The 19,858-nt window shown below is 42.3% G+C and overlaps 1 long non-coding RNA gene across 1 annotated transcript; it reads left to right on the top strand.

Annotated features, from left to right (window-relative positions):
- Positions 1-17,914: 17,914 nt before the first annotated feature.
- Positions 17,915-18,512, top strand: LOC136211631 (uncharacterized). Its single transcript, XR_010678832.1, has 3 exons — positions 17,915-18,015; positions 18,115-18,183; positions 18,266-18,512. It is a non-coding gene; the product is annotated as an uncharacterized lncRNA (long non-coding RNA).
- The last annotated feature ends 1,346 nt before the right edge of the window (positions 18,513-19,858 follow it).

Here is a 19,858-nt window from a genome sequence, read left to right as displayed (position 1 = left end):
ACAAATAACAGAACTTTTATTAATTTCCGAGGGAGGTAGTGTGTCGGAATTTTTTTTTAAGAATCAATAAATTAGTCTAATTATTTTGTTGTTTATTTGATTTTTTTATTTTTGTTTTTGTTAGTGCAAAACAAACGGTAAGTGCGGGGTTGCACGGCCCTCCGCGTTATTAAAATGACGTCTATTCCAAGGACGTCGCAAAAGAAAAGAAAAACAAAAACAAAAATAAAGATGGAATTTAAATTAAAAATAGGACCCTTGAAGGTCAGGTCCTACGCGAGGCATGCCCAGGGGGGCGTCCCGCGTAGGAGGTGCGTTTTAAACCAATTGTGGCCAGAGACTCAAATACGCGGGGCGCACTAAGAGGGGCGCCCCGTGTGGCCAAAGGTTTGATCTTAGTAAAAAGATCAGAAACTTGGCTACGCGGGGTGCACAGGTACGTACGCTTCGCGTGATTTGTCAAAATGGTGCCAGAGACTCAACTGCGCGGGGCGTGCTGGTGTGTACGCCCCGAGTAAGAAACTTGGATCAGTATGGGATTTTTTTTTTTTGATTTTAATTGAAGAAGAAAGGAAAGACAACAAACGGATATGATACATATATATAAAGGGTTTGAGGGACGCAAACCGAGGCTATGTTTAGAGTCGGAGTAGCTCGACTTTCTCCGGATGTGGCTTCGCCGTGTTGTGGAAGAGTGCCTCCGCAATATATTTTCAGACGGTGGCCGTTGACCCGGTGGGTTGCGTTGTCAGAACCTTGGATATCGACCGCTCCGGACGAGTGGGCATTAATAACGGTGTACGGTCCCGACCACCGACTTTTTAATTTTCTTGGGAATAGGCGGAGGCGAGAATTATATAGGAGGACTTGGTCCCCTTTGTTGAATTCCCTGATTTGCACGTGCTTGTCGTGCCATTTCTTCGTACGTTCCTTGTAAATCTTGGCATTTTCATACGAACCGAGATGAAGTTCATCAAGGGTATTGAGTTGGAGAAGACGTTGGTCCCCCATGGGCTGCACATCAAAATTTAAAAATTTCAGAGCCCAATAGGCCTTATGTTCCAATTCCACTGGTAAATGACACGATTTCCCGAAAACTAAACGATAAGGAGACATCCCGATAGGCGTTTTAAACGCCGTGAGGTAGGCCTAAAGAGCGTCGTCGAGCTTTAGGCTCCAGTCTTTCCTAGAGGCACTAACCGTTTTTTCCAAGATACGTTTTAGTTCACGGTTAGAAACCTCGACCTGTCCACTAGTTTGTGGGTGGTAGGGTGTGGAGACTCGGTGTGCAGCCCCGTATTTTTGTAAGAGTTGGTCGAATTGGCGATTGCAAAAATGGGAACCTCCGTCGCTAATGATAGCTCGAAGGGTTCCAAACCGAGTAAAGATGTTTTTCTTTATAAATTTCCCTGCCACCTTAGAGTCGTTTGAAGGTAAGGCAACGGCGTCCACCCATTTGGAGACATAGTCAAACGCCACGAGAATCTAGGAGTTGTTATGCGACTTAGGGAAAGGTCCCATAAAGTCTATCCCCCAAACGTCAAAAAGTTCGCAAAACTAGGATCCCTTGTTGGAGCATTTCATGTTTACGGGAGATGTTCCCGCTCCGTTGACAAGCATCACAGGATTTGACGAAGTCTTGGGAATCCTTGGACAAGGTAGGCCAATAAAAGCCACATTGTAGAACCTTTTCCATAGTCCGACTAGGGCCGAAGTGGCCCCCCGGCTCTTGGGTGTGACACATATGCAACACATGATTTACCTCTTCTTCCGGTATGCACCTACGAATGATATTATCAGCACAAGATTTAAACAAGTAGGGTTCTTCCCAAAAATAATTCTTAGCGTCGTGAAAGAACTTCCTACGTTGCTCGTAAGTAAGGTGCGAGGGAAGAATATTACCGGCTTTGAAGTTTGCCATATCGGCATACCAAGGTAAAGGTGTTACCACATAGAGAGTTTCGTCGGGAAAGATCTCCTTGATCTCCACAACGTCCGGAGATGTGGCTTGCTCGCTTTGTAACCGGGAAAGATGGTCGGCTACGACATTCTCCACTCCTTTTTTATCCCTGATTTCGATGTCAAATTCTTGTAGGAGTAGAATCCACCGTATCAATCGTGGTTTGGCATCCTGCTTAGTCATTAGGTACTTGAGAGCTGCGTGGTCAGTGTATACGATAATTTTGGATAACACGAGGTATGATCTGAATTTATTGAAAGCAAAAACTACAGCAAGCATCTCTTTTTCCGTAATGGAATAGTTTTGTTGGGCTTCATTGAGCGTTTTGCTCGCATAAAAAATGGGGCGGAAAATTTTATCCACCCGTTGGCCCAAACAAGCACCTACGGCCAAATCACTCGCATCACACATAAGTTCAAAGGGAAGACTCCAATCGGGTTTCACCATGATGGGTGCATTAATTAGTTTTTCCTTTAGCGTGTTAAATGCAAGCAAACACTTGGATGAAAAACTAAATTCTGCATCCTTTAAGAGGAGTTGGGTCAAGGGGGTTGCTATTTTAGAGAAATCTTTAATGAATCGCCTATAAAACCCCGCATGACCTAAGAAACTCCGGATTCCTTTAACATTGATTGGAGGAGGCAATTTCTCAATCACCTCAATCTTGGCCGGATCGACCGCGATTCCCTCCCCAGACACCTTGTGTCCTAAGACGATACAATCTTGAACCATAAACTGACACTTTTCCCAACTAAGAGCTAGGTTAGTGTCCTCGCAACGTTGAAGGACTTTATCAAGACTGCTTAAACAAATTTCAAAGGACGACCCAAAAATAGAAAAATCGTCCATGAAGACTTCTATGAAATCCTCAATCATCTCGGAGAATATAGCCGTCATGCACCGTTGAAAGGTGGCGGGGGCGTTACAAAGCCCAAACGGCATCCGCCTATATGCAAATGTCCCATACGGACAAGTAAATGTCGTCTTTTCTTGATCCGAAGGATCAACGGGGATTTGCATATAGCCGGATAGGCCATCGAGGGTACAAAAGAATTTATGTCCCGCCATTCTCTCCAACATTTGGTCAATGAACGGCAAGGGAAAATGATCTTTTCGGGTGGCTTCATTAAGTTTCCTATAATCAATGCATACTCGCCACCCCGTTATCTTTCGTGTGGGAATTAATTTTCCTTGATCATTTTCCATCACCGTAGTGCCCCCCTTTTTAGGGACGCATTGGACCGGACTAACCCATGGACTATCGGAGATAGGAAAGATTATACCTGCGTCGAGGAGTTTGATTACCTCGGCCTTCACTACCTCTTTCATGTTGGGGTTAAGTCGTCGTTGCGGTTGCATGGAGGGTTTGACTTTATCCTCCATAAAGATGCGGTGTGTGCAAATGGTGGGGCTAATCCCTTTAATGTCGTGAATGGTCCATCCAAATGCGCCCTTGTGTTTTTGTAACACCGCAACCAATGCTTCCTCCATTTCCGCTGTCAAAAGTGAAGATATAACAACGGGTAAGAAATTAGGAGGTTGCAAAAATACATATTTTAAATTAGGAGGCAAGGGTTTGAGTTCCAAAGTCGGAGGCTCTTCGAGAGATGACTTTGGTTTTGCTTTGCTATCCCGGTCCAAACCCTCGAACCGGCTCCTTGCCAACAGACATTGTTCAATCTCGGAGGAGCACTCAAATGGCTTGTTCAATGGCTCCTCATCCAAATGCTCATTACCATCTATTTTCGAAGAGGTTCCCTTCGAAGACCTATCACAAAAATCCTCAACAAAAAGATCAATAGAGTCTACAGAATTTAAAAAGTTGCAATCCTCCATGGTATGAGACGGGAATTTCATGGAGTTGTACACGTTAAACTCTACCTCTTCGTCTTGCAACCGTAGGATGAGCTTACCTTCGTGGACATCAATGAGAGTCCTACCCGTTGCAAGAAATGGTCGTCCTAGGAGGATTGGTACCGAATTGTCTTCCGCCATGTCGAGCACCACAAAATCGACAGGAAAAATAAGCTTGTCCACTTTTACTAAGACATCCTCCACAACTCCTTTTGGCCGGGCAATGGATCTATCGGCCAATTGAAGCGTTATATTGGTAGGCTTTGGCTCCCCCAAGCCGAGCTTCCTAAAAACAGACAAAGGCATTAGATTGATACTAGCACCTAAATCACATAAAGCTCTACTAAACTCAACATTACCAATCGTTCATGGGATAGAAAAACTTCTTAAATCCTTGAGTTTAGGTGGGAGTTTATTCGTTATAATTGCGGAGCATTCCTCCGTAAACGCTACCATTTCATTGTATTCTAACTTCCTCTTTTTGGCGAGGATTTCCTTAAGAAACTTCGCATAGGTGGGAATTTGTTCCAATGCCTCCGCAAGTGGGATGTTAATGTGAAGTTTCTTAAAGATTTCAAAAAACTTGCCATATTGATGATCCAATTTTTCCTTTTTAAGTCGTTGTGGAAAAGGGAGCTTCGGTACGTAAGCTCCAATTAGATCACACACATTCTTATTCTTATTCGAGGAAGTCGTGGGTTTCGAATCCGAACTGGGGTTGCTTACCACTTCCGTTTCGTCACTTACCTTTAGAGCGGTTGGAGTCGCCTTTGGAACCGGTGGTTCCAAACCCTTACCACTACGGAGAGTTATTGCTTGTGCGGTCTCCCGGTTCTTTGGTCTCGAGTTTTGTTCGGTGTTAATCGGGAGAAACTCATGTTGTCTCTCTTGTCATTGGCGACTTAATTGTGCCACTTGATGTCCCAAATCCCTGCAAAAAGCCTCATTGTCAGCAAGACGGGAAGATATTTCTCTTAGGAGATTAATTACCGTGGAGTCTTGCGCATTGCTAGGAGGTTGAGAACTTTTTCCTCCTTGGGCATTGGGGAATTGGCCCAAACCTTGCTCCCTGGACTCACTATGGAATCCGGATGGGGGCTTCAACACCTTTTGATTATTGTCGTAAGACAAATCCGGGTGTGGGTGTTGAGGCCTCCATCCGTTGTTGTTATTATTATTACAGTGGTGGTAAGCATTCGAGTTATGGAAGGAGTTGTAATTAGAATTATACCTCGGTTGTCTTCCTACATAACTTACGCTCTCGGCATCATCGGCAAAAGGGCTTTCGGCTTGACAATCCTTACCGTGGTGGTCACCATCGCAATGTGAGCACATCAGGACTTTGGAGGCTCAATTGCGCCACTAAGGCGTCTAGATTTTTATTCATCTCGATCATAGAGATCTTGGGAGTCTCGTCTTCTACGGCAAAAGTTTGATGTCGCGAGGGCCCGTCAAGCCGATCTTCTTGCCATTGGACACTTTTCCTAGCTAATTCGTGGATGAGCTCGTAGGCCTCGCTTGCCGATTTTCGAAACAAATCCCCACCTGCGGCGGAATCAACAGTTGCACGATTAGTGGGAGTTAAACCATGGTAGAAGGTACTTACCAAATCATGCTTAGGGATGTCATGGTGGGGGCAGTTTCGAAGCAACTTCCGGAACCTAGCCCAAGCTGAATGGAGGGCCTCGTATTCGAGTTGCCTAAAGGACGTGATATCGTTCCTCAACTTAACCGTTTTGGAAGGCGGGAAGTAGTAAGAAAGGTACTCCTTCTCGAGCTCCTCCCATGACGTGATCGATCCCGCCTCCAACGAGTGCAACCACTCCAACGCTTGTCCTGTCAAAGAGAAGGGAAACAACTTTAGTTGGATGGCCTCAACCGGAACACCGTTTTGCCGAGAAGTTTCGGCACACATAAGAAATTTATCAAGGTGTTCGTTAGGGTTTTCATGGTGTTCCCCTCCGAATTGACCAAGTTGTTGGATTAGTTGGATCATGCTAGTCTTTATTTCATATGTGTCGGCCGGAATGGTGGGGGCAATGATTCCATTGCGGTTTTGAGGACGGTGCGGAGTAAGAATCTCCATCATCGAGCGCATGTCATTGCCTCCACCATTGCAGTTGTTATTCACGGGTTGCACCGGCAGCCTTTGGTTGACCTCGGACTGATTAGCTTCATTGTTGAGGTTTGCCATTTTCTCTCTCCGAATCCTACAAAGAGTGCGTTCAATTTCAAGATCAATAGGAACGAGAGTATCACTCCGGGATCGGGTGTGCATAAAATAAATAAATGAAATAAATTATGAACAAGAAAGAATGTTGTTAGTAAAAAGTATATATAAACAATTTATACAAAAATAATGCTTAGACTAACAATAAAACGTTTTTGTCTAATATTGCAAGAAATTATAAATCCCCGGCAACGGCGCCAAAAACTTGATGGGTTGCGCCTAGTAGGTTGTGAATAGAGTGTGGATGATGGGTGAGAATATATAAGTGTAAGGGATACGCATGTTCTTAGACTCTACTAGACGCGGCTACTTAGGGGCAAGTGTACCTGATGCGTGCGGCGCCTAGGTAGAGTTTCTACGACGAAATATATATTACAATAAGTGCGTTATGGCTATGGATGTGATCTTCCTAATTACTTTATCTCTACTAGACGCTACGACTTAGGGGCAAATGTACCCCGTCGTATCAAGTAATAATCTGGTTAAGACCGGGTATCGAATCCGCGGGATTTATTACTGCAAGTATTAAACGACTCCGTTTTGTATGTTATCTAAGCGATGAATACTTTGATTTGATTCGGGGAACAACTACAAACTACTCCTAACTACGGGTGAGGCAAATTTATATAACAAAACTCTACGAAATGATATGGATGGCGATAAGTTATAAATATGATAAACAATGACTCCTAATGTATATACGGTTAATGATTTACTCTTGCAATGACGACTACGTGTAGTGTGACCGACCCGTGAAGTACTTAGACTACGTGGTTCCTAGTCAAGGCGTGTCTAATGCTTGGGATTAAAAATTAGGGCTCGTAAGTTCCGTGGCTTGTCAATTCCTACGATTTCCGGAGCGTCACTTCCGGTAAGGCAACACCTATGTGAATCCCTAAAGATAGCCCGAATGGCGTCGGAAATCGCGTTCTCTTACAAAATAATCAATTACGAGTATCAAAACAAGTAACAAACATCAACACATATATAGAAAAAGAGATTATGAATCATAAATTATAAAGATGGAGAATGTAAATATGAAATACAACCAAGCCTAGTACATAGGAAGAGTACAAGCTAATTAGCAAGTGAAAAGGGAAGAATCCACCCTCGGAACTAGCTAACCGGACTCAAAGCCGTCTCTTAGGTCTTGGAGGTGGAGCTTTCGAGCTTGGTGAACGGAGATGGAACGAAACTTTGACGGGATGCCGGAATCAACGAACAAGCTCTCAAGATGCTAGAGTTTAGCTATATAAAGCCTAAAAACAAAATCTAAAACTACAATAACAAGAACTTAATCTATATCAAGAGTTTTTTATATCCAAAAGAGAGATATGAAATGAGTGCTAGTCACTCCTATTTATACACATCAAGCTAGGGTAGATTTGTAATTTCACAAAGTACAAGCATGGAGCAACATTATTTTCTGCAGAATTCCCATAATACGCCTCGTGTATGGTGTGGAACGCCCTGCGTGTTTGCCCATTCCGTCAGAAATCTCCTGTATGTGGACCAAATCCAGATCTTGTTGTCTCAACCACGCCCCGCGTAGAGTGGGGTGCGCCTCGCGTCGTTGAGTCTCTGAGTTTTTATTACTTAAATTGGGTCTTTTACGCCGCGCGTAGCTGAAGCACGCCTCGCGTAAATGAGTCTCTGAGTCTTTTAGGTTGAAGAACTTCCTTACACGCCCCGCGTGTAAGGTGGTACGTCCCGCGTAGGAGTAGTTGACTCTGGGAGACTATGCAGTCTGACTTTCAGGATTAGGCTTATCATTTCTGACACATGTCACACACCTCGCGTGGTTGTTGATACGCCCCGCATATTGCTGAGTAGATCCCACGTGGTGCCTGCGGATTGAGTCAATGATTTCTGACCGAGTGTTCCACGCCCCTCGTGAGGAGTGATACACCCCGCGTATTTTGGTAGATTTTCACTTCTTGCTCGTACCTGAAATACAATTCTCGAGAGCTGAGTTAGCTTGACGTTTTATCAAGAAAAATAATTTAAACAAGAGGAAAAATGGTTAATTGTTAAAAGGGTATTAACAAGAAAAGTCGGTTAATAGGCTCGAGGGGGTTTCCTAGAGGTTGATGAAAACGAGAAAAATAATTTAAGAAAAGAATTAGACTAAGTGGGTTCGTTTGATCATCTATTGCTATTTTAACCAAAATAAGTGTACTTAACCCAGTATTAGGTGCAAACTCTATGAATCGAGTGAAGTTAAAGCTCTCGAAAAATTGTGAAAGAAATAGAGTTCTCGTACGAACTCTTTTAGGCTAAAAAATATCTCACAAAATTTCGGGTTAAATTGTGTACGTTCAAGTTCTCGTCAAATTGTCAACTATCCCGTTTTTATTGCCTTTTTAAATTTTATTATAGAGATAACCTTTGGGTTAGGAATCAATGCTTTTGTTTAGTATGAACCTAGGCTTTGCATAAATTCTAGAGCTTCAGAATTAAGACTAAAATTTCTTACTAAAAGCGATCCTTTGTATTAATGTCTTTACATCTAAGGACAAATAACGGAACTTTTAAATAATTTCCGAGGGGGGTAGTGTGTCGGGAAAATTAAAGAATCAATAAATTAGTTTAATTATTTTGTTGTTTATTTAGTTTTTATTTTTGTTTTTGTTAGTACAAAACAAACGGTAAGTGTGGGGTTGCACGGCCCTCCGCGTTATTAAAATGACGTCTATTCCAAGAACGTCGCAAAAGAGAAGAAAAACAAAAACAAAAATAAAGATGGAATTTAAATTAAAAATATGAACCTTGAAGGTCAGGTCCTACGCGAGGCGTGCCTAGGGGGGCGCCCTGCGTAAGAGGTACGTTTTAAGTGCATTTTGACCAGAAACTCAAATACGCGGGGCGCACTACGAGGGACGTCCCGCGTGTTTGAGTTTCTGAGATTTTTATGCAAGAAAATGACTAACACGCGGGGCGTAAAAGGGAGTACGCCCTGCGTGAAGGTTATTAATGGTGCATTAAAAAAATGAACACGAAAAGTAAATAAAACGAATCATAAAGGAAAATCGTAAATATATTAAAAGAACAAAAGAAAGTACAATAAAAACACAAAAAGAAAACAAAAAAGACAAAAGAAAGACGAACTAAAATAAACACAAGACAACGGAAACATAAAAACAAAGAAATGGAAACTACGGTTGAGGCGAAGGAGGATTTCCGTGGATGTTGAAGTAGGAGGCGAAGGAGTTAGTGAGGGCGTCGAAGCGAGTATCGAGATGGGCCTGATCCTCACGCCTTTGAACCTCGGAGGCGTCGAGGCGAGCATCGATGGCATCGAAACGGGAGTCGAAGTGGGCCCGATCTCGGCGTTTGTTGTCCTCCAAAATATCTAATCGGGCATAAAGGGAGTTGAAGTCGTGGAGGGGTGGTGGACTGAAATTGAGGCCCATGTCCGAGTCCGAGCCCTCCTCTTCGTTTGAGTGGGCCGCGCCTGAAGTTTCACCCGGGCCGGAGGTAGGGCGCTTGAGTGATTTGAAGGTATTTTTCTCCAAAGGCCACGGCTCCAAGCTGGGGAGGCGGTCAAGGGCGGCTTCGCCAAGAGCGGAGGTGGCGAAGATGGTGATGAGATGGCCCAACCCGATTCTCCCACGTTTTCGGGTGGGCATGTGGTGGAGTTGGACGGCCACGAGGTAGGAAAGGTCGTAGGTGAGGCCGTTTGCACAACAATAAAGGGCCAAAAGCTCGTGCTTATTGACCTTGGTGGACTCGGACTTCCCCGATAAGTAAAAGGAGATGAAGCGGTGGAGAAGTTGGAGGATCAGATCATGGATGCATGCCGGGCGAAGGTTGGAGATATCGTAATCGTCGGACCCCGTGATGGAGGTCCAAAAATCACGAGGGGAGACACCCTCGGGCCAATGTGCAATGCCCGCCTCCACTTGACGGGTGAAATGATTGCGGAGCCATTGGGTGCCAATGGTGAAAGGTTGGTTGTGAAGGCGGAAGTTGAAGAGGGCGGCTCCGGGAACATTGTTGGATTCTAGGGAGGTGTAGAACTCCATGACCAACGAAGAGTAGACATGGTGGCGGGCCCGATAGTGATCGAGCCAATTTAGAGCACAGAGGCGGTCCTCGAAGGCACCTCCAACGTTGTAGCGATCAAGAACGCTACGTTCAATGTATGGGAGCTCCATCACGTGGGCGGCGGAGAGTGTTTGGTAGGATTGGGCTTCTTCTTCGGTGAGAAGATGGAAAGGAGCCCGGTATTGGCGGGTGAGTGGCGGTGTTTCCTCCCGTTCGGGGGGCGGTGGTGATTGGCGTGGTTGGGTACGAGAGGTACGGGCCCGAGTGGACCGTGGGGGGCGCATGTCGGCAACCTGTTTTTGCCTTACCATGGTGTGAGTGAGGGATTGAGAGAGTGTGTAGGAAGGGTGTGGGAGGTTAGAATGAGTTGTGAGGAAGAAGAAGGGAAAAAGGAGGAGTATTTATAGGGGAGGAGTGGGGAATCCAAGTAAAACTCGGATTCCCAGAGGGGTATGCGGGGCGTGAAGGGGCCACGCCACGCGTATCCCACCTTCTGCCCATTATTTGACATGAAAATGGCACGGTACGCGGGGCATGCGGGGAGTCACGCCTCGTGTATCACACCTCCTGGCCCGAAATTGAAGGGAGAGGGGCAAGGACGCGGGGTGTAAATGGAGGTACGCCCCACGTGGAATGAACAGTTTTTCGGTTTTAAGGAGTTTTTTGTATTTTTATGGGTTTTAATTGCTTATTTAATGTTTTTATTATTTTAATTAACAATTAAGAAGATGGTTACAAAAATAATGAAGAGGGAAGTTTTGAATTTGAAAAGGTGAAGGGTGATTGGAGGAGAGAGGAGGTGGAGTGGAGAAGTGGGAAAGATTTTTGAGGAAGAGGAGAGAGTGATGGGAAAGGTGGGAGAGGGAAAGGCTGCCATGGGGAGTTGCAATTCATAACTCCCCGAGGATACGCGAGGCGTGCCCTAGAGCACGTCCCGTGTGTCCTTCCACGTGGCTTTTATTTCGGGACAACTAATTGCCGAACGTTACGCGGGGCGTGGTAGGAAGGACGCCCCGCGTAACGTGTCTTTTATTGTAAAAATGGGTCAGACACGCAGATGCGTGGGGCATATTGGGTTGTACGTCCCGCGCGATTAAAAATTTTTGGATTAAAAATGGGATTTGTTTTTCTTTTGATTTATGAGAAATCAAAATAAAAATAAAAATAAAAACAAGAAAGAACAATAGAAATTAAAAATAAAAATAACTAAAAGAAGAAAACTAAAAATAACATAAAAGAGAGAATAAATAAAAATAAAAATAAAAATAAGTTGAAAAACGGTCATGATACATATAAACAAGAGGTTTGAGAAATTCAAACCGATGCTACGTTTAGAGTCGAAGTAGCTCGACTTTCTCATGCGGCGGCTTACTGCAGGTTGTCCGAGTTGGAACTTGACGAGTCCGAACTTCTACTATTTAGGAGCGTTATCGCCTGTCCGAACTCTCTATTTTTGCCCCGCGGGTTCTGCTCGGTGTTTACCGGGAAGGTTCCTAATGGCCTCTCCTATTGCTGACGATTCAAGTGAGCTACCTGATGGCTAAGGTCCCTGCAAAACACCTCACTATCGGTCAGACGGGTTAAGATATCCTTTAACAAGGATGTTACGGACTGGCCATGCACATTATCGGGAGGTGGAGCGTTCCGATTACCTGGCACGACTTGTGATTGCCCTAGCCCATTTTCCCGATATTCTTGATCAAAGTCGGATGGGGGCCTCAACACATTATTATTATTGCCATACGACAGGTTCGGGTGTTGGTATCGAGGCCTCCATCCGCCGTTATTATTATTATGGTGGTGTGAATAGGAGTTCGGGTTAGGATTGTACCTTTGATTGCCGCCTATGTAACTTACATTTTCGGTATCGCCGGCAAAAGGGCTACCGGCTTGGCAATTAAGTCCGTCATGATCTCCACCATAGTGATTGCACATCAGGACCTGTGCACTTTTGTTGAGGCTCAACTGGGCTATTAAAGCGTCAAGTTTTTTATTCATCTCCGCCATGGAACTTTTCGGAGCCTCTTTCTCCACGGTGAATGTTTGATGTCGCGAAGGTCCGGCAAGCCGATCTTCTTGACACTGCACGCTTTTTCTCGCGAGCTCGTGAATGAGCTCATAGGCCTCACTTGCTGACTTCCGAAACAAATCCCCACCTGCAGCGGAATCAACGGTCGCACGATTAGTGGGGGTTAAACCGTGGTAAAAAGTACTTACCAAGTCGTGCTTTGGGATGTCATGGTGGGGGCAGTTTCGGAGCAACTTCCGGAACCTAGCCCAAGCTGCATGAAGGGCCTCGCATTCCAGCTGCCTAAAGGACGTGATATCAGTCCTCAACTTGACCGTTTTGGACGGCGGGAAATAGTAGGAAAGGAACTCCTTCTCAAGCTCCTCCCATGACGTGATTGATCCCGCCTCCAATGAGTGTAGCCACTCCAACGCTTGTCCTGTCAAAGAAAAGGGAAACAACTTTAGTCTTACAGCCTCAACGGGAACACCATTTTGCCGAGAGGTGTCGGCACACATAAGAAATTTATCGAGATGTTCGTTAGGGTTCTCATGGAGTTCCCCTCCGAATTGACTACATTGTTGTATCAGCTGGATCATGTCGGTCTTTATCTCGTATGTGTAGGCCGGGATTGTGGGGGCGACAATTCCGTTACGATTCTGGGGACGTTGCGGAGCAAGGATCTCCATCATCGAACGCGTGTCATTGCCCCCGCGGATGTTGTTCACGTGCGGCCTTTGGTTCCCTTCGGGCTGGTTGACTTCGGCATTGGGGTTTGCCATTTTCTCTCTCCGAATCCTACAAAGAGTACGTTCAATTTCGAGATCAATAGGAACGAGAGTATCACTCCGAGATCGGGTGTGCATAAAATAAATGAAATAAAATATAAACAAGAAAAAAATGTTGTTAGTAAAAAGTATATACAAAAAGTATATATAAACAATTTATACAAAAAGAATGCTTAAACTAACAATAAAACATTTTTGTCTAATATTGCAAGATATTATAAATCCCCGGCAACGGCGCCAAAAACTTGATGCGTGCGGCACCTAGGTAGAGTTTCTACGACGAAATATATATTACGATAAGTGCGTTATAGCTATGGATGTGATCTTCCTAATTACTTTATCTCTACTCCGTCGTATCAAGTAATAATCCGGTTAAGACCGGGTATCGAATCCGCGGGATTTATAATTGCAAGTATTAAACGACTCGGTTTTGTATGTTATCTAAGTGGTGAATACTTTGAGTTGATTCGGGGAACAACTACAAACTACTCCTAACTACGGGTGAGGCAAATTTATATAACAAAACTCTACGAAATGATATGGATGGCGATAAGTTATAAATATGACAAACAATGACTCCTAATGTATATACGGTTAATGATTTACTCTTGCAATGACGACTACGTGTAGTGTGACCGACCCGTGAAGTACTTAGACTACGTGGTTCCTAGTCAAGGCGTGTCTAGTGCTTGGGATCAGAAATTAGGGCCCGTAAGTTCCGTGGCTTGTCAATTCCTACGGTTTCCGGAGCGTCACTTTCGATAAGGAAACACCTATGTGAATCCCTAAAGATAGCCCGAATGGCGTCGGAAATCGCGTTCTCCTACACAATAATCAATTACGAGTATCAAAACAGGTAACAAACATCAACATATATATAGAAAAAGAGATTATGAATCATAAATTATAAATATGGAGAATGTAAATATGAAATACAACCAAGCCTAGTACATAGGAAGAGTACAAGCTAATTAGCAAGTGAAAAGGGAAGAATCCACCCTCGAAACTAGCTAACCGGACTCAAAGCCGTCTCTTAGGTCTTGGAGGTGGAGCTTTCGAGCTTGGTGAACGGAGATGGAACGGAACTTTGACGGGATGCCGGAATCAACGAACAAGCTTTCAAGATGCTAGAGTTTAGCTATATAAAGCCTAAAAACAAAATCTAAAACTACAATAACAAGAACTTAATCTATATCAAGAGTTTTTTATATCCAAAAGAGAGATATGAAATGAGTGCTAGTCACTCCTATTTATACACATCAAGCTAGGGTAGATTTGTAATTTCACAAAGTACAAGCATGGAGCAACATTATTTTCTGCAGAATTCCCATGATACGCCTCGCGTATGGTGTGGAACGCCCCGCGTGTTTGCCCATTCCGTCAGAAATCTCCTGCATGTGGACCAAATCCAGATCTTGTTGTCTCAACCACGCCCCGCGTAGACTGGGGTGCGCCTTGCATGGTTGAGTCTCTGAGTTTTTATTGCTTGAATTGGGTCTTTTACGCCGCGCGTAGCTGAAGCACGCCTCGCGTAAATGAGTCTCTATATCTTTTAGGTTGAAGAACTTCCTTACACGCCCCGCGTGTATGGTGGTACGTCCCGCGTAGGAGTAGTTGACTTTGGGAGACCATGCAGTCTGACTTTCAGGATTAGGCTTATCATTTCTAACACATGTCACACGCCTCGCGTGGTTGTTGATATGCCCCGCGTATTGCTGAGTAGATCCCACGTGGTGCCTGCGGATTGAGTCAATTATTTTTGACCGAGTGTTCCACGCCCCGCGTGAGGAGTGATACGCCCCGCGTATTTTGGTAGATTTTCACTTCTTGCTTGTACCTGAAATACAATTCTCGAGAGCCGAGTTAGCTTGACGTTTTATTTTCTAAATTAATCAAAAATAAGGAAAATTAACCGAAAGTACGGAGTTTATTTTTATTTTGTTATTTTATTAAAACACTCTGTTTTTGCAATTAAACTTATTTATTTCATCCAAAATTAAACCGTAAATCACGCTAAAAGATAGGGGTAAAATACCCCTATCAGTACCCCGTCGTATCAAGTAATAATCCGGTTAAGACCGGGTATCGAATCCACGGGATTTATAACGACAAGTATTAGACGACTCGGTTTTATACGTTATCTAGGCGGTGAATACTTTGAGTTGATTCGGGGAACAACTACAAACTACTCCTAACTACGGTTGAGACATATTTATATAACAAAAACTCTACGAAATGATGCGGATGGCGATAAGTTATAAATATGACAAACAATGACTCCCAATGTATATACGGTTAACGGTTTACTCTTGCAATGACGACTACATGTAGTGTGACCGACCCGTGAAGTACTTAGACTACGTGGTTCCTAGTTAAGGCGTGTCTAATGCTCGGGATCAGAAATTAGGGCCCGTAAGTTCCGTGGCTTGTCAGTTGCTACGGTTTCCGGAGCGTCACTTCCGGTAAGGCAACACCTATATGAATCCCTAAAGATAGCCCAAATGGCGTCGGAAATCGTGTTCCCCTACACAATAATCAATTACAAGTATCAAAACAAGCAATAAACATCAACACGTATATAGAAACGGAAATTGCAAATCATATATTATAAATATGGAATATGTAAATATGGAATACAACCAAGCCTAGTACATAGGAAGAGTGCAAGCTAGTTAGCAAGTAAAAAGGGAAGAAATCCAACCTCGGAACTAGCTAACCGGACTCAAGGCCGTCTCTTAGGACTTGGAGGTGGAGCTTTCGAGCTTGGTGAGCGGAGATGGAGCGGGACTTTGATGGAACGCCGGAATCAACGAACAAGCTCTCAAGGTGGAAGAGTTTTGCTCTATAAATACAATCTCAAACAAAAATAACAAGAGCTTTCACTATAGTAAAATTGTATATCAAAGGTGTAAGGTGTCTAAATGAGTGCTAGTCACTCTTATTTATACACATCAAGCTAGGGTAGAATTATAATTTCATAAGATACAAGCATGGAGGAACATGATTTTCTACAGATTTCCCATGATACGCCTCGCGTATGGTGGAGTACGCCCCGCGTATTTGCCCATTCCGTCAGAAATCTCCTGCATGTGGACCAAATCCAGATCTTGTTGTCTCAACCACGCCTCGCGTATACTTGGGTGCGCCTCGCGTGGTTGAGTTTTTAAGATTTTATTGCTTGAATTGGGTCATTCACGCACCGCGTAGCTGAGGCACGTCACGCGTAAATGAGTCTCTGAGCTTTTTGGATTGAAGAACGTCCTTACACGCCCCGCGTGTAAAGTGGTACGTCCCGCGTAGGGTAGTTGACTCAGGGAGACCATGCAGTCTGACTTTCAGGATTAGGCTTATCATTTCTGACACATGTTCCACGTCTCGCGTGGTTGTTGATACGCCCCGCGTATTGGTGACTAGATCCCATGTGGTGCCTGTGGATTGAACAATTATTTCTGACCAAATGTTCCACGCCCCGCGTGAAGGGTGATACGCCCCGCGTATGTTGGTGGATTTTCACTCCTTGCTCGTACTTGAAATACAATTCTCGAGAGCCGAGTTAGCTTGACGTTTTATTTTCTAAATTAATCAAAAGTACGGAAAATTAACCGAAAGTACGGAATTTATTTTTATTTCATTATTTTATTAAAACACTCTATTTTTGCAATTAAACTTATTTATTTCTCTTAAAATTAAACCGTAAATCACGTTAAAAGATAGGGACGAAACGCCCCTATCAGCGGGGCGTACCTGGTAGGGCGTAGGGCGTGAAGAGCCCAAAGCCTGTAGAACAACCCAGCAAGTCGCACACGCGGGGCGTGTCCTCCGAGGCGCGGGGCGTGGAACCAGCCTCCGACGAGAGTCCAGACCAGGAGGTCGAGTACGCGGGGCATATGTCCCGGGACGCCACGCGTAAGAGTGCCCAACAAGAACCACCAAGTCCAGGGACACATCCACGCGGGGCGTGAGGGAGGCCACGTGGGGCGTACCTGGTTTGAGGAATACTTCCTCCCCAAGTTCTTGTTGTTAAGGACAATATCTGCCACCTCTTATTTACTGTTTTGCCATTTAACTATTTACCACTTTGCCATTTAACTTAATTGCTCTTTATTCTATCCTTATGTAATGACTACCTTACCCTTTGGTTCCTTTGTTGATGGTAACCCTAGGGGAGACCTTTTCGTCTTTTGTTTTTGTTTAGAAGGAGTATATATTCTCCTTACTTTGTAATGATTCACAACTTTGATGTATATTATATTTTGAAGCCTCCATTGGAGCAAGGAGAATATATTCTCCTTTTGGGTTTATTCAATGGAGTATATATTCTCATTCCTTTTGGGTTTATTCAACCTTTAAGTTTAGTTTGAGAAGTTTGTAATCTTTGTTGGTTTAAGATTAAAACCTCCAGATCGATTTAATCTACATCATATGTATACACGTTTTTTTTAAATTAAAAAAAATTATGTTCTATTTTGCACCACAAGGTGCAATCTTAGCTTTATCATTTAGCTTCTACATGCCAAAACATGGTGCAATTTGTAAACTTATTAACCTGAAATTAGTTTTTTTATTCATTAGTAGAAAATATACTTTTTAAATCTTACTAGATGGATATGAAAACATCTAATGAGAGTTAAAACTTTACTTTTCAATAAAGTTTAAGATTATATTATTTACTCTTTTCGAAAAAAAAGATTATATTATTTACTACATAAAGGTTAAATTGAATAAATTTCTATCTTATCCCTCCTATCTAATAATACAATAATGTTTTTAAAAAAAGAATACTAAATCAACCAGTTAAAAGTTCCTTTTATTTCTTTTTAACTATAGGATGTGACGGCACAACAATATTAACCCCAAAAAAATGGTAGAGAAGAAGATGTCAAATTATTAATCTTTTTTTTTTTTTTTTTTGATGAAAAAGATGTCAGATTTTAAAGAAAAAAATAATACATAAAATTACTTGACATGTGGCAAGCAGAGATTGGTTAGAAAGTAATATAAATATTCATGAAAACAGTAGGTTTTTTAACAGCAAACAAACAAGTATTTCTAAGTTAGAAAAGAAAAGAAAGAAAGAAAGAAGATGAATTCTAGTTTCCAAGCTGGAAGGGAAGCGGGCCAAGCTCAGGTTTTTTTTTTTTTAATTTATTTTACATTTTACAATTGTTTTTCATTTTATTTTTCTATGGAAATATCATAATTATATTTATTTTTTTATGATTTTCAGGAGAAAACGACACAGATTAGGAACAATGCCAGCAGTGCAACTCAGTCTGCCAAGGACTCATGCCGAGAGGTTCAATCTCTTATTTATTTATTTATTTTTGTTTTTTTGAAAAAGAAAGTTTTTATTAACAAATGATATATTTAATACGCAGGCTGGACAGCAAATTAAGAAAGCAGTAACGGGTATGAATGAAGTTGTAAAGGACAAAATTGGACTTGGAACTAAAAAATAATTTAAGATGTTACTCTTATTATTATTATTATTATATATTTTCTTATTTTATGCTTTCCCTTAAATTAAGAGGATGATCATTTCTCTTTTTTCTTCTTATGTGTTAAAATCTTGTATCCCAAGGTACTATTTTCTATAATTAATATATAAGGAAATAGAGTTTCTTATTTTTCTTATGTTTTAAATATTCAAGATATTCATCAAAGCATAAGATTTTTTTCATCCATATACAGTATCCTACACCAACATGTTTAAGGTCTAGATTCCAGTGATTTTTAATTGAAGGCGTGGTACATGGGAAAGGGAAGGCATCCCAACTATATTGGCACCCCTAGCCGCAGATCCAAACCAATATTATTAAAAAGAATAAAAGAATACAAAAGTTGAGTAAAGAATACGGGAAATTAGGCAAAACGATAAACATGTCGCTTGCTTAAATTACATAAATAAGCTGATGCACAAAATTCAGGGATTGCTTCCCACCAATGTTCCTCATTACTTGTACGTTCGAAATTAGCTAAACGATCTGCGACCTGATTACCCTCTCTGTAGATGTGTGTAACCGCTAAAGTCATGGAAGAAGCTTGTCTTAAACATTTCAACCAGTCCGACCGAATGGTCCAAGGGACTAACCCGGTGCCGCTGCGGAGAAGTCTGACCACGTAGACCGAATCACTTTCGATCCAGAGACGCGTCCATCCACGATTGAATGCCATGTTTATGCCATAGATTGCAGCGGCAAGCTCAGCGACATATGGGAAGGCCCATGGGGATTGGGAGGGCAAACGCACCTAATAAGTGGCTATTCTGGGATCGAAATAGTACCTAAGTCAGTTATTTAATATTTTACATTCGCTGAAGCTATACAGACCCGATTTTTTCTTTTATAATTTATTTGATTATTTTATTCGAGACTCGTCTGTTGTCATTTAGATGCATTTTACGTTAGGGGTAAAATTGCTCTTTGCTTCCAACGTTAAGGGTAAAATAGCATCATTTCAAACGTTAGGAGTATTTTTGCATCTTAACCATTTTTTTTACTTATGAAACAAAATGAAGATCATCCCTTCCGGACAACTTCTTTTCATGAGAAATTATGTTATACTGCAATAGTTCTAACCAGAAAACCACTACAAAAACAAAGGCTTTTAACCATTGACGATATTCTCCTTAAAAGCCTAAATATCCTCTTAACACATTTTTAATGAACATAATTGCTTTTATGGCGCCCTTCATTATTGGGGTGCTTAGTAAAAGTATTAACAAGGACAAAGTATTATCTTCATTATAAATTTACAATTATAATAATTTTATCTCTATTAAAATATTTTTTAATAATATGAAAATCCTCTCATTAACGTATTTGTAATGATTTAAAAGCTTCTCATTAAAATGTTTATAATAATAATAAAAAATTATGATAAAAAAGCAATATTTATATAAAAGAAACCGAAACAAAAGGGGTTTTGAGGCTAAATGAATTAATAGAGGTGTTTCATGGGAGGAAAAAATG

Source organism: Euphorbia lathyris, chromosome 1, assembly GCF_963576675.1.
Source record: "Euphorbia lathyris chromosome 1, ddEupLath1.1, whole genome shotgun sequence".
NCBI classification, from domain to species: Eukaryota; Viridiplantae; Streptophyta; class Magnoliopsida; order Malpighiales; family Euphorbiaceae; genus Euphorbia; species Euphorbia lathyris.
The sequence above is the reverse complement of the archived record's forward strand: the minus strand, read 5'-3'. Positions and strand labels throughout refer to the sequence as shown.